The sequence below is a fragment of the Apodemus sylvaticus genome, chromosome 16 (genome assembly GCF_947179515.1).
Source record: "Apodemus sylvaticus chromosome 16, mApoSyl1.1, whole genome shotgun sequence".
Lineage (NCBI taxonomy): Eukaryota > Metazoa > Chordata > Mammalia > Rodentia > Muridae > Apodemus > Apodemus sylvaticus.
Window position 1 is genome coordinate 87,695,384 of NC_067487.1, and position 23,013 is coordinate 87,718,396.

The window sequence follows — 23,013 nt, forward strand, 5'->3', positions numbered from 1 at the left end:
AGTACAGTCCCATAGTACCCATATGCAGTGTTCATAACCAGATGCCCTGTCATGGATTCTAGGCTCATGACTGTGCATTAAATAGTCATGTATGACAAACCACCATCAAAAAATTTATGCAACTGAAAGACTAAAACAATACTGAGCTGGAGAAAGTACCCAGTCTCTGATCCTGACAGTTGTTTGGCTGCATTAGAGATATGTCTGACACCCAATCTGCTGATTCAGGAAACTCAGGGCGTCATTCTCAAGTATAAAGTTGTCAGAGGAGGTCTGAGAATGTAAGGTGTCAAAATAATATTTTGCTCTGAGTTGCTATAGTCTGATAGCCACTATACCTAGAAAAACAAACTGGGAGTAAAGTGTTGAACTGATATAAACTGTGAAATATTTCCTCCCTGGATATTTATGGTCTCCTTATGTCCCCAGGTTACACCCCAATGGCCAGTAACAGGAAAATATAAAAATTCACTATATAACATCTTTGGAATACCCAGTTCCTATCTTCTGGGATGACCACAAGTGATGGCATGAGTCAGGGGGATGTCCATGAGTGAGGGAAGTAAGGCATGGGGATGATTACAAGTGAAGTGTGTGATGTGTATGATGCAGAAGGAATGGATGTGAGCTCTGGATTGCTCGCTATTGATAAATTATAATTCATTGATCAAGTATCAATCAACCTCAGTATTGATCACAAATTAATTATCGACAGGCTGTGGTTTAGTCCCTGACTGGCTATATAGCAACCATGACTCAATTATCGATTAAGTATCAATTATCAATCGATTGATGAATATTGATCAATTAGCAATTGATTTTTTGTCATAGCTTCAACATCTGTGTGCTACAGGCTGGGATGCTCAGGTGAGGTCAAGGCTGCATATGCTGACTCTTCCTTCATGGGACCAAGATCGTGGCTGTGAGGGCAGTGTGCTGCAGACCTGGGTGCACTATTTCCTGTTACCCACTCCTAGGAAGCCAGGCTCAAGCGTGCCAAATCCAGGAATTTTCAAATCACTGATGCATGACTCCCTGTGCCTTTCCCAGGACCACATCTTCCTCGCTGGTTTACAGTAAGATGGAAAGCCAACCTTCTTTGGACTCACTCTCACTTCTCTAAGCTCCCCATTCTCACTCTCAAGTAGACTCCTCCTCCGTCTTGCAGACATAAATATGGGTGAACTCTCTAGGGACTAATTGAAAGCCCTGAGAGCAGTGGGTGTTGTGACATCACTGGTGAATCACAGGGGATACCTATAGCTCTCCAGGATACACTAGAATGTTCAGACAAGGGATTGTTTATGTCATGGGGAACAGGCTTTGCCTTCCTGTTAATGCTCTCCCTATACTGAACAGAAGCTGAGGTGCTCATCTCACGAGACTCTCCTGGGACACAAATGTTGATCACCTCCCTTTCAAAAGTGAGAGGTCTCAGCCACTGAGATTTGTTAGTGTCAGAACAATGGGAAAGTGATGTGCTTTATTTCCAAATGTGTTGACTGTGGAGAACTGGGACAGGATGGAGAGAAGAGCCAACTCATCAAGAAGACTGGAGATGTCCACTTTCTTCCTAGGCTTTGGCTGCATGAACTTGTTAGAAGGCAGTTCTAGGGACACCTTCAGCATTTTGAGATTCAGGATGGGAGGGATGTTCTCAGGACGGTCTTGCTTGGAGATGTTGCCTGCGGACAGGGATCAGGAAAACAAGATTATTCTGTTTTGTTCTCTTTGGTCAGAGTAATCTTGTATATATTATACATTAACATTATATATTATATTGTATAGTATATATCTCTGTATTCCATGCTCTGTAAGTCAGGCTGTGAGAGACCCATCTATCTAGACACTTCCCAACAGTTGTGTATCCAAGTTTGTTAACACATTTTCAAATTCCCCATTTCCCAAACAGCTGTCCCTCAGCCACTTCCAACCTTTTCTATAACTGAATTAACCACAGTATGCCACACCCAAGTATGCCTTCAAGTGTGGTCTAAATGCCTCAAATGCCTCAAATCTAACAACACCCCACTACTCTATGCAAATCAAATCCCAGCAACCACATGGTTGCTCACAGCCATCTATAATGAGATCTGACAACTTCTTCGGGAGTTTCTTAAAGACATCTATAGGATATTTACAATAAATAAATAAATAAATAAATCTTTTAAAAAAAGAAAACTTAAAATAAAGAAATAAAGGTTGGTCTTATTTCCAAGAATTCAATTATTTTCCGAGAATGTTTTAGATATCCTAGAGGTTTTTTTTTCCCTATGAAATTGAGTACTGTCCTTAAGGTATCTGCAAAAAAATTAAGCTGATAATTTGAGGGGGCTTGTATTAAATCTGATGATTGCTTTTAGTTTATAGTCCTCATATTATGTTAAGTTTACATATTCTTGAACATGGGAGATCTTTCAGTCTTATTTATTTATTTATTCATTTATTTATTTTAGTTTTTATTACTTTCATTTTTTTCAATCCAGTTTTTAGCTCTCTCCGGGCACACCATCCCAGAATTACCCATCCCATTTCTCTTACCCCCTGTCTCATCCCTCCAACAGACAGCTCAAAGTACTAGAAAAAGATCATAAATAAAATCATTTAAAAAAAATCCTTCTCCAACTTAAAAGGGTGCTGACCATAAATATACAAGAAGCCTATAGATCTCCAAACACTTTAGACAAAAAAAATAAAATTTTCTTGTCACATAATATTCAAAACACTAAATGTGAGAGCTGATCCTGTGCCACAGTTCTCCATAACCAAATACTGCAGTGAGAGAGCAGGTCTCCCAGGAGTTCTGATAAGCCTGTGGGTAGAGGTAAAAATACCACTTCTGCTCAAAGGGACCCAGACAGAGCACTCAGTTCGAAAGAACTAAGGAGCAGCCTGGGACATGATCCTTCCATTTTCTGCCTGCACCCAGAGCTGATCATCTGTCACAGTGTTCCATATCCAAATTCTGTGTGGAGAAAGCTGATCTCCCAGAAATTCCATCACACCTGTAAGCTCAGGTAAGACTCTACTTCTCCTCAAATCCCAGGACCATGAGGGATCCACAGAGAGCCATCAGAACCCAGGAACCAAGGGATAGCTGGGGACAGGATCCTTCAGGATTCTGTCTGCACCTTGGAGGTAGCTGATTATGTGCCAATTATTTATATACAATAATTTCTCCAGGAGAGAACTGTTCTCTCAGGAGTACTGACACACACACAGACTTGCAGGAGAGACAAGCCTCAATCAGAGACAGATCAGCTAACATCAGAGATAACCAGAGAGCGGGACACAAGGGCAAGATCATAATCAACAGAACCCATGGCAAATTGGTATCATCAACATCTAGTTCTCCCACCAGAGCAAGCCCTGGATACCCCAACACACAAGAAAAGGAAGACTCTGATTTAAAATCATATCTCATGATGGTGATAGAGGACTTTAAGAAGAGCATAAATAACTCCCTTAAATAAATACAGAACAAAGGAAAACATCCAGTATCCCTTAATGAGGGCACACAAAAGTCCCTTAATGGTTTTCAGAAAAGGGCAAATAAAAAGGAGAAGGAATTGAACAAAACCATCCAGGATCTAAAAATGGAAATAGATACAGATACAATAAAGAATTCATAAAGGGTGACAACCCTGGAGATAGAATACCTAGGAAAGAGATCGGGAGTCATAGATGCGAACATCAACAGAATACAAGAAAGGGAAGAAAGAATCTCAGGTGTAGAAGATGCCATAGAAAATACTGACAGAAAAGTCAAAGAAAATGCAAATGCAAAAATTTCTTAACCAAAAATATCCAGGAAATCCAGGACAAAATGAGAAGGCCAAAGCTAAGGTAATAGAAAAGAGAGCAAAAATTCCCAACCTAAAGGGCCAGTCAATATCTTCAACAAAATTACAGAGGAAAACTTCCCTAATCTTAAGAAAGAGATACCCCCACCAAAAAATAAAATAAAATAAAATAAAATAAAATAAAATAAAATAAAATAAAATAAAATAAAATAAAATAGAAAGAGATGCCCATGAATATACAAGCCAACTAAGGATCTCCAAATAGACTGGACTAGAGAAGAAATTTCTACTCTCACATAATCAATGCACCAAATGCACAATTCAAAGAAAGAATATTTAAAGCAGTAAGGGAAAATGGTCAAGTAACATATAAAGGCAGGTCTATCAGAATTTCACCAGACTTCATATCAGAAAATATGAAAGCTAGAAGATCCTGGGCAGGTGTCATACAGACCCTAAGAGACCACAAATGCCAGCCCAGGCTACTATACCCAGCAAAACTCTACATTACCATAAATGGAGAAAACAACATATTCCATGACGAAAACAAATGTACAAAATATACTTGCAGAAATTCAGCCCTAAAGTGTATAATGAATGGAAAATGCCAACACAAGGAGGGAAACTCCACCCTAGAAAAAGCAATAAAGTAGTCTTTCAAAAAGCCCAAAATAAGATAATCATGCAAACATAAAAATAACAGGAAGCAACAATCACTATTCCTTAATATCTATTAGTATCAATGGCAGATAAAAAGACAGACTAATGGGTTGGATATGCAAACAAGACCCAGCATTTTGCTGCATACTGGAAACATACCTCAGTGACAAAGACAGGCACTATCTCAGAGTAAATGTTTGAAAAATAATTTCCAAGCAAATGGTCCCACGAAACAAGCTGGACTAGACATTGTAATATTGAATAAAATTGACTATCAACCAAAAGTTATCAAAAAAGGATAAGGAAGGACACTACACACTCGCCAAGGGAAAAATCCACCAAGATATACTCTCAGTTATGAACATCTATGCTCCAAATGCAATGGAGCCAGCATTCATAAAAGAAACTTTACTAAAGCTCAAAGCACACATTGCACCTCACAATATTAGTGGGAGGCTTCAACACTCCAGTCTTAGAAATGAACAGATCATGGAAACCGAAACTAAATATAGGAACAGTGAAACTAACAGAACTTATGAACCAAATGCATCTATCAGAAATTTATAGAATAGTTCATCCTAAAGCAAAAGAATATACCGTATTCTCAGCACCTCATGGTGTCTTCTCTAAATTTGACCACATGACCAATCACAAAACAGGCCTCAACAGATATAAGAAGGTTGAAGATAATCCCATACGTCCTATCACATTACTAAATGTCGGAGACCAAACCCTAGAAAACCAGAGTTTCAACAGCCCTCAGCTTGAAAGTTCACTGACCATGTGGTTTACAGCAACCCCCCCCCCCTTCTTTACACAAGGCTGATCAACCGGTTCTCATCCTGGCCGAACACCTGGGATGGTCTGGGCAGAACCAGCATTCCAGGAAAGCTGCAGATGCCTCTAGCTGGAGTCAGCTTCCACCCCAATGACCTTTTCTCTTTCTGTGTTTCTAGTATCTCCCTCAGCATCTCCCTACTTCCTCTCACTGAGGGTTCATAACCCAGTGTTTTGCGGTTCATTAAAGAGGCCTTGACAAAGACACCCCGATTGCTTGGCCTCCCTCTTCTTTCTCGCCCATTTCTCTTTTTCAGGCTTGGGTTCTCCTCAACACCCCGAATTACCAAGTCCCACCAGTCGAGACAACCAAAGACTTGGGCTGGGTTTGAAAAAACAGAAAGCCCACACAAACATGGAAACTGAATAATACCTTACTTAATGATAACTTGGTCAAGGAAGAAATAAGTTAAAAGAATTAAAGAATTTTTAGACTTTAATGAAAATGAAGGCACAACATACCCAAACCTCTGACACACAATGAAAACAGTGCTAAGGAGACTCGTAGCTCTGAGTATTTGTAATTCCCACAAAACCTGTGGAGATTAGAGGACACTCATTCACTAATATCTTTTCATTCACACTGCGCAGTAGGACCCAGCCTTAGAGGAGGTGTATTGCAGGTGTCTTGAAGGCACAGTGCAGCAGAGGCAGGATTAGGTCTTCAAATTAAGTCTTAATTACAGATGATAAGTCACATCTCAGCTGCAGAAGACAGTGCTCTAAACAGCAACAAATATCAAATACCAAAGACTCCGAGTAAAAGGAATATAAGCCTTAATGATGAGGAAACTATGGAGAATAGAAACAAATAAGTTATTAGAGCAGTGACATAGAGGAAACGAAATTCAAAACGTAATAGGAACAATTGACATTTCTAAAAGATGAAGATGTTTTAAAAAAAAAGACACATTTGTATACATACTTTGAAAGAGAGTAGACATTCACAGGTAGAGGGAATGACATTAAAAAGGTAGCTTTTGACTTTGTCCCTATAGGCAATGTAACTGCAGACAATTACAGCACAGTCAATGGTTTGTGTCATAAATTTCTGAGCTGACTTAACTATGTCAGGGAGAATTCCACATATCTCTACAGGAGATTCCCCTAATTTGTAATTCAATATTCACTGGCTCAAGCTAACCTACCCAAATTGTATACCCCACCCCCCACAATCTGATCTGTTTTCCTTCACATACATGAATTAATACAAGCTGGTAAATTAAAAAAAAATCACTCAGGCTGTATCACACCTTCCTTCATAATTGTGTCCCCTGTATCTGACTCCTATAAATTTTGGTCTGTGATGTACCTACTTCCTATCATATTTCACTGTGTCTTGTCCATACTAACCTGTTAGACTGAAGGCAGAAGTGATGCTTCACATGCAAATCTATTTCCTGTTGCTGCAATGGACAATTTACTACCTGATTCCAATGGGTAATTTTAAAATTCTGCTGTGGCACAGACTTTTACTAAAGAATTTCAGAATTTTAATCAAGAGGAAAGCAAGGTCGTTTCCCTGGGGGGAAACAAACTGGCACTATGGTAGGATATTTTCTGCTTGCATAGCAGAAATGTCATTGCAAATTGACCTGAGTCAACACTGATTTTCTTGGAAACATTTTTGTAAAATGCTGAACATACAGCTGTCTTTGAATTAATATGTCTTCCCAGGGATAAATCGCTCTACACACAATTGAAGATTAGTTTAAAAATCTCTTTAATGACAGCCTGAATTAAGTTCTGGCTAATGCTCTTTTAGTTTCAGGCCCCATGTTATATTTTGGACAACTTAAATAGGGTCAGAAGACTGCACAACTAGACAATTTAGCAGATACGAGATTTATACAGTAAATATATTCCTGCAATTATTTCCTATGTACAATATTCAGTGACAGGGTTCTAAGTCAAATGTCCCAGAGAATGAAAAATAGAAAAAAAAAAGGCAAACAGTATAAAATTTGTGGTGGGGAGATCTTGGGGATGCCTTATATTATACTAAGTAAAGGTCTCAAGAATAGCATCTTGTATACTACTTACAGAAGAAAAATGGAAAGAAATTAGAGACTTCTAAGAAGCAAGCAGAAACTATCTTATAGGGCAAACTTGGGGGAAGTTTCTTAAACAATGCTGCACTGGGAGAATACACCTTATCTCTAGAACATTACTGACCAAGCCTGTAGTGGCCTTAGGACTGATAACTGTGGTTCCATATGGTGGACAGAGTTGGGTTCTGAGGATATAAAATGCCCCGAAGGCCCTGGCCCCAGACCATTACCAGCTTTCCCCAGCATATTCCGGGCTTTAGAAAAGGAGCTCTATTTTATTCTCAATAAAATGGGGCCTCAGAAAAAGCTCCCAAGGCCCAGGTCCCAGGCTGTTATTGTCTCTGCCAAGTATGTTTCCGCATTTGAAAAGGAGCTATGTCATTCTCCTTATGTGAGGGTGTCATGGAAAGACTTTCTGCATAAGGCTAGACATCCATACAACAGTCTCTCTCCCTCTCCCTCTCCCTCTCCCTCTCCCTCTCCCTCTCCCTCTCCCTCTCCCTCTCCCTCTCCCTCTCCCTCTCCCTCTCCCTCTCCCTCTCCCTCTCCCTCCCCCCCTCTCTCTCCCTCTCCCTCCCTCTCCCTCTCCCTATACTCCCTCTCCCTCTCTCTCTCCCTATACCTCCCTCTCCCTCCTTTTCTCCCTCTCTTTCTCTCCCTCTCCCTCCCTCTCCCTCTCTCCCTCTCTCTCTCCCTCTCCCTCCCTCTCCCTTTCCCTATCCTCTCTCTCTCCCTATACCTCCCTCTCCCTCCCTTTCTCCCTCTCTTTCTCTCCCTCTCCCTCCCTCTCCCTCTCTCCCTCTCTCTCTCCCTCTCTCCCTCTCCTTCTCCCTCTTTCTCTCCCTCCCTCTCTCTCTCCCTCTCCCTCCCTCTCCTTCTCCCTATGCCTCCCTCTCCCTCTCCTTCTCTCTCTCTCTCCCCCTTTCTCTCTCCCTCTCCCTCCCTTTCCCTCTCCCTATGCCTCCCTCTAGCTCTCCCTCTCTGTCTCCCTCTCTCTCCCCCCCTCTCTCCCCCCTCTCTCTCTCCCTCTCTCCCTCTCTCTCCCTCCCTCCCTCTCTCTCCCTCCTCTCTATCTCTCAATCTCTCCATCTTTCTATATCTCTATCTCTCTATAACTTAATTGGTTTATTTATTAACATTCCAATTGTTGTCCTCTGGTCTCAACTCCCAGGGCTCTTTACCCCAATCCCACTTCCCATTTACAATTGAGAGGACGCTTCATCACCCCCACCCCTACTCCTCTAATACACTCACCTACCACCACCTCCCCTCTCCCATTCTTCTCTGGAGCATCAAGTCTCTACAGGATTAGCTGTATAGTCTCCCACTGAATGCATACAATGCAGTCCTCTGCTACATTTGTTCCTGGGGTCTTGGAAAAGCCCGTGCTCTTCAGTTGATAGCTTCATTTCTCTGAGCTCCCAGGGTTCTGGGTAACTTGATAGTGTTTGTGTTCTTAAGGAATTGGCATCCCCTACAGCTCCTTCCATCCTTCCCCTAACTCTCCATAGGGATCCATGAGCTGAGTCCAATGGCTGGCTGTAAGTACCTGCATCTGTGTCAGTCAGTGTCAGTCAGTCGCTGGTGTTGCCTCTCAGAGGACACCCATGCTAGACTCATGTCTGCACGTACATAGATATTTATCTATTTCAAATATCTGTCACCCAGTGTAGTCTGTCCCATGTGGCTGAACTATGCATTCCTCAATTAGAAAATGGCGGCTTCATGCACACCAGGCCTTATTTTTGGTTGTGACTCTGTAATGACAGTCTGAGTAGCTTGTTATAGACCTGGTTTTTGCTATGTGCATGTTCACACTGGCTGGTTGTACATCATAGTTGTTCCCATGATGGTTTGGATACAAATTTCTAAACACGTGAATCCCAGCCTCCTAGTCTCTAACCACCCTGCTTAGCACACTATTCATCCATGCAGTGTGTTTAAGGCCATCCTCCACTGCTAAATGCTACTTACTGTCACTATTCCTAAGCTTGGTAAGTCCTTTACATCACAGATTCTACTCTTATACATCTCAGTTTAATATGGCAGTGCTCCCCAATATATGAGAGGCCGTTTAACTGCTCTACAGAACAAATTGCACGTGGATCTTACTTCTAAGTGGTAAATGCTAAGGGCAGGACTTGTAGAAGATTCCAGAGAAACCAGGGCTGTCCAAGTTTGGCATCCTGCCCATGACATTTCTTCAAGCAAGCCCCTGGTCCAAGTATTTTGAGTAGATTCAGCCCTGATAGTGAAGTCATTTCAGAGGTCACGGCCTGATCTAGCAAGGGAGGAGCACCACAAGGGACCTCACAGGTGCAAACATCTGGCTACACCTGGCTGACTCTTCCCCTGCAGCTCTAGGGAGGACCAACTACCACTGCTCCCACTGCTCATATGTCTGCTCCTCTTCACTATGGGCAGCGACGCTATGCTCAAAATGTCTCAAAAATGGAGCTTACTTGAGGTTCCCTCACAGCACCTCAATTTTATTAGGATTATTTTCCATGTAAATCTCCAATTTTATAAAAAATTTCTAATTTCCTATTTATTTAATTTAGAAATATTTTTATGTCTATCCTTTTAGAACTATCCCTTTCCTTGCCAATCTTCAATTTTCACACTTTTTTCTATGTATTTCTTCAATTTTATCAGGAATATGTTACATGAAAATCTTCCCTTTCATCCCAAATTTTTCTATGTCCTTGGTCATTTAATAAAGAGAAAATTGCCTAAGTTTTTTATAGCATTATTTTCCATCAAATTCTTCAATTTTATCACATTTTTCTATATATTCAATATTCCCAGAAATGTTTTACATGTAAAGTCTCGATTTTATCAGAAAATGTTTCTACTTTATTTTTCAATAATTTTAGGAATTTTTTTATGTCTACCATTGACCTGTATTATTTTTGAATTAAAATCTTCACTATTTTAAGTTCTACTTCATTTTTTTCACAAATACTTTCAGTAAATGTTTCTACTACCTTTTTCAAATAGTTTAGAAATATTTTATATGTCTAACATTTTATCTTTATTATCTTTTCTGATATCTTAAATTATAATACTTTCTTGTGTATTCAATTGTATCAATGAGATACCATTTGGACCAGAATTGTATGTTTGAATATATCATGTCCTTAAAAGTAGACATTAAAATTTAAAAATATATCCTTATGTTACATATTCCAAAGGAAGATTCAAACCCATATTATTATTTGATATTTATTTTACCTGTTTGGATTTATTGAAGAAATATATTTTCATCACTACATTCTAATGGTTTCCCAGATCACCTGGAAGGAAAGCTGGGGATGGGAAAAGGGTGACAGGAGAAACATGGAACCAAGAAAAGATTTCCTGCTCAAGGCTCAAAGTTTAATGAAGGTCTCCAAATACACATAGGAGGGGCAAGACCCCTCCCCCAAAAGATGGAAACAGGCCTGCAGAACTGGTTCTGCTTGCTCAGCAGGAGGCTGCCATCTGGTGGAGGCCAGTGTCCTTGGAGAACAATGGGCTTCACATTGGTCTGAGCACTCCATCCTAGGTGGGAAGCAGTGGCTAACTGAATTTTGAAATTTCTGCTCAAAAAGGCTGGGGGAAAGGCACACTTTCATATAATTTTTTTTCTTTTTTTCTTTTTTGGTTTTTTTTCAAGACAGGGTTTCTCTGTATATCTCTGGCTGTCCCAGAACTCACTTTGTACACCCGGCTGGCCTTGAACTCAGAAATCTGCCTGCCTCTGCCTCCCAGAGTGCTGGGATTACAGGTGTGCGCCACCACCGCCTGGCTCATATAAATTTTTAACTTTAATGTCCTAAGAAACAAAATAAAATAGGGCCATGTTAGCACGTTTAATTTATGATTAATATAATCCATTTGCTATTATGTAGAAGATATTAAATACAAACCATGATCTCATGAGAATAGTCTACATATAAGTAATAAAATGGAATATTTTAGTAAGCTATGCATTTGTGTTTATTGGGCAGGATAAGTAATTCTTAGCAGTGCACAAGGAGACATAGTCAGGAAAGAAGTGAAACTGCCAACATTTCAACATTTCAGAGCTACAGCCATCTGAAGGAGTCTCAGTTGAGGGTGTGCCCTCCTTCAAATGGCTGGTTGCTATGTCTGTGAGATAGTGTAGATGATTGATGTGGTAAGGCTTGTTCACTGAAGGTGACAATATTCATAAGCAAGTGTGCCTGGGCTGGATGAAAGAGCTACCTGTGCCTGGGACACTGACCAAGCAGGAAAGCAAGCCAGGAGACAATGTTTTCCATTCTTTTACCTTCAGTTTGTAGCTTCACTTTCTACTCTAAGCTCCCAAAGTAATCAACTGTGACATGAGAGAAGACCCTTCACAACAAATGATTATTACCTGAGATGCTTTTGCTCAGAGCATTTCATTGCAGCAGCAGAGTCACAAATTAGAACAACAAAAATAATGACAAAAGCATTAAAAGCAAGTGATTTTGTTTGTGGACAGAATCTATGTTCTCTTTGGAAAAAATGTGGAAATTATCAGAAATTGAGATGGTAAAAGTCATAGAAAGCTGTCTATAGAGCTTATTCAGTTGTTCTCGTAGAACTCAGAAGATGGGAGTTTTTACAGTATGCAGTCAGAGGAAATTGAAATCATAGCACTTCAGAGGAAAATAGACACAGGGTAAATATTAGTGAGAGGTCATTAGTGTGATTTTTTTTTTTTGGCCAAAAATCTTTTCTTTTTGTCTTTCACCACAAAATATTGAGTAGGGTGGTCACTGTACAGGCAATTTCAAAGGTCTCCTCTCTGGGACTTATCACCTGCTTAAGCCTTTCCCTGCCTCCATCACCTGCTGCTGTTGTCAGGTGCAGTTTGTATACATGGACCACCAGCTACAACAGCTCTCTGTTCCCTCCTCTCTCTTCTCTTTCTCTTCCCTCATGGTTCTCTTTCTCTGTTCCCTGGCTGTGTGCCTGCCTGCAGGTCATCTTGTGTATCTCTATATATTCCCCAGGTTCTCACTCCTCTCGCTTCCCCCATACAACCTCTTTTACACCATCTTTTTGCATGTTTTAATTTCTCAGGACCTGCTGTGATAGGCATAGGTTGGATTTCTTAATGACATATTTTCCTGGCTGTTATTTATTATGTTGATGTTATTTACTATGCCAATGTCTAGGCCTCTGGTTTCTGGTTTGTCTTGTTTGGGTGGGGGGTTTGTTCCTAGTTTCCTGTTTGGTATATGGATTTGTAGAGTGTTGGCTGAGTATTGCCTGTTTTACTGACATGTGTGGTGGGCATGTTTAAGTGGGAATGCTTGCTGGTGTAGAAAGCCGGGATAAGCATAGGGTAGAAAGAAATGATCTTAGCAGCTCACAAGGAGACAATAGTCAGGAGAGAGGCTAAGTGGCCACGGATATTTAGTAAAGTGCTAGCTTTAACTGTCAAAATTGAATCTGGGATAAAAAATTTTTGGTAGATCTGTGGAAAGACTACTTTGTCTCCTGGCAGGTAAAGTATGTGAAATTGAAGAAGTTATTCATTTCCTTTAGAAATTTAACTTTAGTGGTATATAGACATTTTTATATCTTTGTCATTCCCTGAAATTCAACATTGTCTGTTATTAATTGCCAAATCTCCTTTTAGATTTTATTTGGTTATTCTCTTATCTTTTAGTTAGATTTAATAATGGTTTGTCTATCTTGTTGATTTGCTCAAAGAGCCAACTCTTTGTTTCATTTATTTTGGGGATTCTCTTCCTACTCTATAGATTTTAGCCATCAATTTGATAATTTCTTAATGTCAACTCCTTGTTTGTGGAATGATTGCTTACCTTGTTTCTCTTCCAGATGTTCAAGTATAATGTAAAGTTGCTGGTATGAATTCGCTCCACTTTTCTTTTGTAGTAATTTTGTGCAATGCACCTTCTTCTTGGTACAACATTCATTTTCATTATGTATACTGATGTGGCCCTGAGAGGAGTATTTTTGTTGTTGTTGTTGTTGTTGTTGTTGTTGTTGTTGTTGTTTTTGGTTTTAGATATTTATCATAAGACTAAAGGTTTAAGTAAGATTTGGTACACTCTACTACAAGACCTACTCTCTTTATGGAGCAAAGGTCCATAAATCCTGCTTCTACATTTTACAATAATTTTTGGGATTAAGAGCACATCATTTCTACCATATCTCCCCTGCTTTCTGTGATGGTTTAATAATATGCCTGGAGGCTGAAGTTACTCAGAAGAGAGGTCAATGGGGATTGGGACTTGAGAACTCCTCAAAGGAAAGAGAGGAGCAGGAAGGTGCCATGGAATAGATGGGTTGTGAGTGTACGGCTATGAAGGGCAACCTGTGACTATGCGTGTTTGAGGTAGAACATGGCAAGTGATATTGTGGGGTATTGACAGGGAAGTAGAAAAAATAACATAGAGGTTCAGTAAATATCCAACTCTGGTGCTTTAATGCTTATTATAAATATAAAGTCTTTTGTGTCTTTTAATTGGTACCATTAAGATTCAAGTGGGTAAGAAATCCCCAAGTAGTATTTAACCCAACAAGATGGCCATCATTAGGGTTTGTGCCTAGTAATTGACATGAAGTGCAAAGTAAGGTAGTGGAAGGTACTCAGCAGTTGAAGTTGAAATGCAAGATGCTGTGGTGCACGCCTAAAATTTCAGAACCCAACAGACAAGGCTAGAAGTTCATAAGATCAAGACTCAGCTTAGCTATCTAATGAATTTTAGGTTAGCCTATGTTAAGTCAAACATCTCTATCACTTCCACCTCAAATATTTTCATCCAAAGCAGATGGAAAAATATGTTATGTGCATCCATCCCTGCATACATATCTTTCTACTTAATATTTTTATATTTGTAAAAGTGTGTTGGGAAAACAAGGAGAATCAATAGTAAAATATTTACAAAAATCTCTGTAGGTGAATTGAAGTTTACTTTAGCCTTTTGGGGTTTTTCTTTTGCACGTGTTACTTGTCATTTTTTGTGCCAGGCATGGATCCACATCCAGTTTAATCAAAAGTTCAAGCAATGACAACTAGTTTACTCAACAATTGTGGTCTGTAATGTGTTAACTTAATAAAGTGAAAGCAAGCAGAGCTTGAGAGGTGGGGTAAAAACATTTGAATATGACAGAGAAATCAGAGGGCTGTGGAGCAGTTTCTTGCCTAGGTATCAGCAGTGTGAAGAACAATGTAGAGAAATGAGTCCTAGTTGACAAGTTGACTGAGTCGTATGCTTACTTAAAAAGATGAACCACATATATTGGTACATGATATGTAGTTATTGATCTAGAAAACATTTTTCTTCATTTGTTTGTTGTTTCTTATTATCTCTCCGTGAACATCATCAGAAGCAATTTGCTTTATTTGACATTGCCTGTAATATGCCTTACCAGTTTTGCTACAAGGATATCTTATCTTTCCAGTCCTGTGTCATAACTTAGAAGGAATCTTGGTCTTACATGAAATATCATATTAGTGCTCTAAATTGCACAATATAATGACTGGACCAGCTGGGCAGGGATTTCACCCATTTTTAACTTGTTGATAACAAATATGGGCAACAGGGACTTGGAAATAATATTTCTGCCTTGCTACCAGGGTTGTTTGATACCTATAATCATCTGAAGGGAGGTGCTGTTTCCTTGAGCCCAGCATTTAGCCATAATACAAAGCTTTTGTTTCCTAAAATCCCTCTTTGATGTTAATAGCCTGGTCAACCTTCCACTCTTGGGTCATATTGATACCTCCACTGCACCTCTAGTAAAGGGCTATGCAAGCTACACACCCCGATTTCAGGAAGAAGGGAGGTGCTATAAGGAAAGCTCTGGCTAGTTTTGAAGTCAGATCCTGGTAATTGCTGGATCCCTGCTCACAGAGTGGAGCAGCAGACAGCTGTCTAGCCTGAAGTTGAATGATAGCTTCTCCCCCAGGACTGGATGGGATTAGATTCCTCTTGGAGGACAGGCAAAAATGCTAATGGAGTGTAAACCACTCCTGAGTCAGGAGAGAGCTGCCTGTGATGTTTAGTACAATGTTACAGGCAACTGTGAAAATTGCATCTGGGATAGCAATTTTCTGGTAGATATATGGAAAGCCTACATTGTTTCCTGGCAGGTAAAGTATGTGATTGAACAATGAGTGTCTGCCCAAGTTGAGGCTTTGACACAGGGAAGAGGCATGGAAGGAAGGGGAAAGGGGATTGTTTCTTTTTGTATTAAAATAGGCTCCTTGGAGGTCTTTGTGTTCCCTGGAATTAGGCATAACATCTTGGTACCTTGACTGGAGTCCAAATTTTAAGGTTTAAAGCTCTGCTCTTATGGGATTATGTCGTTGTTGATCTTTCCATCAGTGATTTCTCTGTCAGATTTGTATTTCTTCTTCTTGGTTTTGAATTTTTCTTGAGAATTTGTGGAGGTGGGTGAATAAAGTAAATAAAAAACCATGATAAAGTGTATGCAACGAAGAGTGTTATCCACAGGTACTTGGAAGATATTCCTGAGCATGGTACAGAGGTTTGTGTGCCATTGGTCTTAATTGCCCCTTGTGGCTGTTTAGTATGTATGTGGCACTTTGGTATTCTCTGACCGAGAGGAAATGAGTCTGTTTACATCCCAATCAGTATAGTTACTCACCTCAGCCTTGGGCTTCATCCATCTTATCAAAAGTTCCTATGCCCAATCACATTCCCATGACAGAAAGCTCTCTGAGTCAGCATCTAGCTCAAAAGTGGGATCTCCTTACCCTACTTTACAGTGCGGAAATGACAGGACACCATTTTGCCCCCTCCAGAACCACCCTCTGCCTTTACTGGGGGTGTCCCCTCTTCAGAATTGCTGGTTGCTCTGTCTGTGAGAGATTGTGTTGATGATTGAGGTGGGAAGGCTCTTCCACTGAGGGGGGATGATATTCCTAAGCAAGTGGGCCTGGGCTAGATGAGAGAGATAGGCAAACATGAGACAGTGATCAAGCAAGAAAGCAAACAAAGAGACCAATGTGTTTGCCTTCAGTTTCTAACTTCAATTTTTCTTCTGAGCTCCCAACATGATGGAGTGTGATCTGACAGAACCATGTACAACAACCAGTTATTACCTGAGTTGTTTTAGTTCAGAGGATTCCATCACAGGGGCAGAGTAGCAAGTTAGAGCAACAACAAAAACAACAACAACAAAAAAATGGACTCTGTGAAAACTTTAGCAAGAGGTCATTAGTGTGATTCTTTGGCCAAAAATCTTTCCTGCTTGGCTTATGCCCTGAAATACTGAATGGGGTAAAATTTAAAAATAATGGGCTGATTTCCTTCTATTTTATATATATTTGATCACTTTTCTCATTTTTTATTTATTTATTTATTTTATATTCCAATTGCTACCACCTCTCCATTACATCTTACACATTTCTGCATCTCTATGTCATTTTATCTCTCCAAGGAAGGTGGGAACCCCTTGAGTATCCACCAATCATGGGATTTCAATTCTCTGCAGGGTTAGGCACTTCCTCTCCTACTGAGTTCAGTCAAGTTAGAAGAAAAATTTTGACAGACAGAGAATAGCAAAAGGGGCATCTCCCTCTCCATTTGTTGGAGGACCCATTTGAAGACTGAGTAGCACATGTACTACATATATGGAGGGGGCCCCAGAACATCCTGTATATGCTCTTTGGTTGAGAGCTCAGTCGCATAGTGTACCATTGAGTTGAATCTGAGTGTCTTCTTATGGACTTTCTGTTCCCTAGGAGGCCTTCAATCCTTTCCCCAACTCTTCCAAAAGACTTGCTGTGCCCTGTCTAATGTTAGGCTCTGGGTGTATGCATCTGTTTCAGTCATGGGCTGGACGGACACTCCCAGAGGACTGTGATGCTAAGCTACTGTCTGCAAGTATAACAAAGCATCCTCAGTAACATCAAGGTTTATTGCTTGCCCATGGGATGGGTCTCAAGTTGGTCAGGGATTGTTAGCATATTCTCTCAGTCTGCCCCATCTTGTCACCTGTATTTCCTGTAGACAGGACACATTTTGGCTGGAATCGTTATTGGTTCAGTTTGTGGTCATTATTCACTTGTGAGTATATACATGCTTTTCCTCTTGTGTGAGTTACCACAGTCCATATGACAGTTTCTAGTTGTATCCATTTGCCTGGAAAATACATGATGTCCTTGTTATTAATAGCTGAATAGTATTCAGTTTTGAAAATGAACCACATTTTCTATATCCATATTTCAATTGAGATACATATGGACTTCTTCAAGTTTCTAGCCATTATAAATAAAACAATGGAGCAAATGCTCTGGTGGGTATATGCCTGAGGAGGTACCCTAAGTGAAATTCTTCCTCCTGATAAGTCATAAATTAATGGAAGAAGTGGACAGATTTTTTTCCCTAGGTCAAGGAAGGAACTTTAAATAAAACCTAATGTAACTGTGGTCCATCAACTTAGAAACAAAACTTAACAGGATCATCCATTTTATGCTGTTTCTAGAAACTGACAGATGAAGAATTCAAGGTCATGGAGTTTTCCTCTATGGTTTCAGTTTTGCATTATTCTAGCCCTCTTCTGGCAGAGTCAAAGCCTCTGTTAAGGCTCTGTGAGTTCATTGCATTGAAGTTGTGAGGATGATCCTTAAGTTACATTTTTAGACCAGAAGGTGTTGAGATGCCTAAATCTGATAAGAAGAAAGGCATATAGGGAGGGGAAATAACCAAACTGAGAGATGTATTAGAAGTTACAGGAAGAGGCCTAACTAAGCCTTTAGAAACTGAAGTCCAATGTGTTTAAGACAAATCTTCAGTGTAATTCATATATATATATATATATATATAATATATATATATATATATATATATATAACTTGACTCTTTTCCCTGACTGCTTCTAATATTCTTTATTTTGTGCATTTGGTATTCTGATTATTATTGATGGGAGGAATTTCTTTTCTGGTCCAGTTTATTTGGAGTTCTGTAGGCTTCTTGTACATTCATGAGCATTTCTTTCTTTAGGTTAGAGAAATTTTCTTCTATAATTTTGCTGAATATATTTAGTGGCACTTAAACCTGGAAATCTTCATACTCTTCTATACCTATAATCCATAGGTTTGGTCTTTTCATTGTGTTCTGGATTTCCTGGATATTTTGGGTTAGGACCTTTTTTGCATTTTACATTTTCTTTGATTGTTATGTCAATATATTCTATGGTATCTTCTGCAACTCTGATTCTGTCTTATATCACTTGTATTCTGTTGGTGATGCAACTATGACTCCCAATCTCTTTCCCAGATTTTCTATCTCAAGAATTGCTTCCATTTGTGATTTCTTTGTTTCTACTTCCATTTTTAGATCTTTGGTGGTTTTGTTCTATACATTTAGCTGTTAGTTTTGTTTTCCTGTAATTCCTTAAGGGATTTTTGTGTTTCATTTTTAAGGGTATCTACCTGTTTACCTGTGTTCTCCTGTATTTCTTTAAGGGAGTTACTTGTGTTCTTGAAGTCCTCTATCAGCATCATGAGATGTGATTTTAAAACTGAGAATGGTTTTTCCAATGTGTTGCGCTATCCAGGTCTTGCTGTTCTGGAGAACTGGGTTCTGATGATGCCATGTATCCTTGGCTTCTGTTGCTCTGGTTCTTGCACTTGCCTTTTGCCATATGATTATCTCTGGTGTTAGTTTATCTTGCTGTGTCTGGCTGGAGCTGCTCCCTCCTGTGTGCCTGTAAGCCTCTGTCAAGACTCCCAGAAGACCAGCTCTCCCTTGGCAGGACCCATTCACTGAAGGTTATGGGACAGCCCTAGCTGCTGGAAGGACCCTGTCATAGCTGCTCTGCCATCCCTGTGCCCTATGTGCTCTGTCTTGGATAATAACAGGACGGAAAATGCCAGTCTCACTTTGAAGCCCAGGAGTCAGAGCACTTCCTGGAGACCAGCTCTCACCTTGTAGTGCCAGTGCATAGAGGGATGTGTGACAGGCCCAGTTCCCATGTGCAGATGGTACCTGGAAGACGACTTGATTTTCAAAAGACTCAATACATTTATGTTTGATGTATAAAATACATTTAAATAATAAAATTAAGAGGGTGTTATGTTGTTCACATGTGGTTTAAGTCATGCAATTTTTTTTTTTTATTTAACAGTGGAATTACAACTCCCAGGTTATTTTAGAAAAGTCTTACTCAACAAGACTAAAATCTAATACAAGGACGACATTCCGAGATAAAACAATTTTTATTGATTTTCACGAATACAAAATTTATCCAAAATTTATCTTATCATCATAGTGTCCTATGCCTATGGATTCTTACATTGTATAGTGCTCTTCGGATCTCTAATTTATGAGACTTATTTCAAGTTATTTAGACCTAAATTTAGCATGTCTCAGATTACAACATTTATTGTTATTGAAATTTTATATATCAAACATCTCCCTTAATCATCATTATTTCTTATTTTAGAACACACACAAGAAAACATGAATTTTTTCTTGTAATGTTTTTTGCTACTGATGAGATCAACAAAAATCCTTACTTTTTACCCAACATGACTTTGGTATTCTCCATCGTTTTTTGGCCAGTGTGAAGATACATTGAGAGTTCTTGACTTTATACATGCTATGCAAATCAAACAAAGTGTGGCTTTTATTAATTATAACTGTGGAGAGGGTATTTGTAATGTAGGCCTTACAGGACCATCATGGAAAACAACCTTAATTCCACGAGCCCAAAGGTAAGAATGTGTGGCACTGAATGAGTTAACAACTTTTAAATTCTATTTACATGTCCTTAGAGGAAAAACCTGGACAGCATGCTTTATGAGTGCATTGCTACATGATACACACACAAAGACACAGACACAGGCACATACACAGACACACACATACACACATACACCACATGATAATATATATAATAATTACACATTAATAATTATTTATATAGATATAACAAATAAATAACAAGGTCATAGATATTCTGGGCAAACAGGCAAAATTTTTCTCTAGGACATTCAGACTTGTTAGAAATAATCTAGAATTGAATACGAATATTACATGATATCTCTGCTATAATTTTACTATCTTTAATAGGATTTCTGGAAACTGAGTAGTTACTTATATATGAGTTCAAATATCCTAAATATCATATTCCTCATGTGGATGTTTTATCCTCTCTTCTATATACTTTAGGTTTGCTTTGGACCATTTAATCCTAACCTGAGTGACCATGACCAGTTGAGTTGCCCTATGTCCATCAGGTAACCACCAAGGACACACATTTGTCCCATGGAATGGTCTCAGTGCTACTTCATTTTAGGTGGACTTGGATAGGACTGGTCATCTCAGATAATGACCAGGGAATTCAGTTTCTCTCAGATTTAAGAGAAGAAATGCAAAGGCATGAGATCTGTTTAGCTTTTGTGAATGTGATCCCAGAAACCATGCAGACATACATGACAAAGGCTACGATATATGATAAACAAGTTATGACATCTTCAGCAAAGGTTGCTATCATTTATGGTGAAATGAACTCTACTTTAAAAGTCAGCTTTAGAAGGTGGGAATATTTAGGTGCTTGGAGAATCTGGATCACAAATTCACAATGGGATGTTATCACAATTAAAAAGGAATTCAGCCTTGATTTCTTTTATGCGACTGTCACTTTTGCACACCACAGAGGTGAGATTGCTAAATTTAGGAATTTTCTGCAAACTACAGACACTGGCAAATATCCAGTAAACATTTCTGACTATATACTGGGGTGGAATTATTTTAATTGTCCAATCTCTAAGAACAGCATTAAAATGGAACATTTTAAATTTAACAATACATTGGAATGGACAGCACTGCACAAATATGACATGGCCCTGAGTAAAGAAGGTTACAATTTGTATAATATTGTGTATGCTGTGGCCCACACCTATCATGAAATGATTCTTCGACAAGTGGAGGCTCAGATACCAACAGGATACAAAGGAATATTTACTGACTGTCAGCAGGTGAAGTTTCTTACATTTCATTTTGCTTAGATATATCAATATGAACTTTTAAATGGACCCAGACAAACACTTGTACCTTTGTAAGAGATTATTCTCTCAGTGGACAGATTTCTACACTGCCAAACTACTTAATTAATATTTTACAATGATGAACATCATGCTCAAGGAAAGCATTTAATAGGAAGCAATAATTTTTGATGATATCAGTGAGTTTTGTGAAAACATGTCTCAATATTTCACCAAATTATTTCAAAAGTTAAAATAGGGGCCAACGGTTTTATAATAAAAGCCTTAAGTGATGACTAGATTAGAATAATTTTCTAAAGAGTAATATCTCAAGAATCAGTTCATTTGCTGTAAGTAATAATTACTCATTTAAATTAACAATGATTAACAAAACCACAAATGATTAAGACTACATATGTTATTAAGTTACAGTTTATCACATATTTTTTATTGTCTGTACATTAAAGACCAACAGACATTCTTTATTTTCACACATTCAGAATTCCCCTTCATTTGCACATACGTGGCTACATTTTCAAAAAAGTATTTTGGACTAACATGAACACACGCACACACACACATTCACACACACCATGTTACTTGTAACATGCTAGTTATTTTTTCTAGCACATTTTACCATCAAACAATAACATGGAACATTTTATAAATTTTCAGTATCGATGAGGTATATTCTATTGGACTACACATGATTACTTTAATATAGCTGTTTTTTGTGAAACACATTAAGGAATTAGGGAACATTCTCAATTTTGCTTTCTACTTATTGATATGCGTATATGTAAGCATCTAATGATGGATCTCATTTAGGTGTCTTCCTTACTGAAGACCAGGGTGTTTACTAATCCTGTTGGAGAACTGGTGAACATGAGCCATAGGGAAAATGAGTGTGCAGAGTACAGCATTTTCATCATTTGGAATTTTCCACAAGACCTTGGATTAAAAGTGAAAATAGGAAGGTATTTTCCATGTTTCCCACAGATGCAACAACTTCACATATCTGAAGACATGGAGTGGGCGACAGGGCGAACTGCGGTGCGTATACCACAAATATTACTTGTTTTCAAGATATCTACATTTTTAAATATGAGGCACTGAAAGGTTTTATCTCTGTGGTTAAAACAAAATTGCTACTCTTGCAAATGATCATGCTCAGTTACTAGCACCAAAATCTGATACCTCTCAACTCCATGTAAATCTCATCATAGAGATAAAAACCCTCTGGATTGGATTCTATGTTCAGTTGCACCCATATGCTGATTCTCCATATGCTACAGGGATGTATTTATTAAATGTATGTATATCTATATATATAGAAAAATTTGAAACTATATGTATACCATGGAATTTTCTAATTCTGTAACAACATATTTATAGCCTAATTAAATATAGCATGTATTCATTAACAGAAATCTTTCTCCAGATTCAAGGTCTTCAAGGTTTCCCTTTTATTTATGTATATTTTATTGGTTAATTCATTTACTTACATTTCACATGTTATCCTACTTCCCAGTGTCCCTTCTTCTGTGAGGTATTGCCTTATCTGGCATCAGTGGGAAGGGAGCCCCTTGCTCCTGTGCAGGCTCAATGCCCCTGGATAGGGGGATGCTAGAGTGATGAGTCTCATAACAGCAGGGAAAGGGGGGAGGAGGGATAA

The 23,013-nt window shown here is 38.9% G+C and overlaps 1 protein-coding gene across 1 annotated transcript in view; it reads left to right on the forward strand.

The window, feature by feature from the left end:
- LOC127666838 (zinc finger protein 431-like) overlaps positions 1-23,013 on the forward strand; it is a 115,909-nt gene that overhangs the window by 62,724 nt on the left and 30,172 nt on the right. The gene's annotated exons all lie outside the window — the stretch shown is intronic.